The following is a 549-nucleotide window of genomic DNA, read 5'->3' on the forward strand; positions in this document are numbered from 1 at the left end:
TCTCTTGGCACGGAACTGCCGTTCACCGGAGGGGAGCACTCCCTGTCCAGCCCGGGGTCCCTGCGGGCGGAGAGAGACACGAGGCCCGGGGGCGGCCTCACGACCCGCGGCTTTATCTGACGCTGGGGTCGCTGGCGCCCGACGGCGGCCCAGGCGGCTCCCCCCTCTAGAAACATACCAGGCAAGGATTCCGCCTCCTCGGCCCCCTCTCCCGCAGGCGGGACGCCGCACCCGGGGCGGGCGGGCTCCCGCCGGCGGCCTCGCAGCACGGGCCGGGCCGGGCCGGCGGCGGTGGTGGTGGTGGCGGCAGGGCCCGTCATGGCCGCCCCGCCCCGCCCCGCTCACCTGCCGGGCCCGGCCCGGCCCGGCTCCGCCCCGCCGCCTCGCGGGAGGGCCCCCTCCTCGGGAGCAGCCGAGCGCGCCCGGCCCCTTCCGGGCGCGTCCCTTCCCCCGCGGGGCGTTGACCTACTCCCCCCGCCCTAGCAGCTGCTGCTGCTGCTGCTGCCGCCGCCGCCGCCGCCGCCGGGAAGGGGGGGTGGGGGGCGGTCC

This window comes from Accipiter gentilis, chromosome 30, assembly GCF_929443795.1.
Source record: "Accipiter gentilis chromosome 30, bAccGen1.1, whole genome shotgun sequence".
In the NCBI taxonomy this organism is placed as follows: domain Eukaryota; kingdom Metazoa; phylum Chordata; class Aves; order Accipitriformes; family Accipitridae; genus Astur; species Astur gentilis.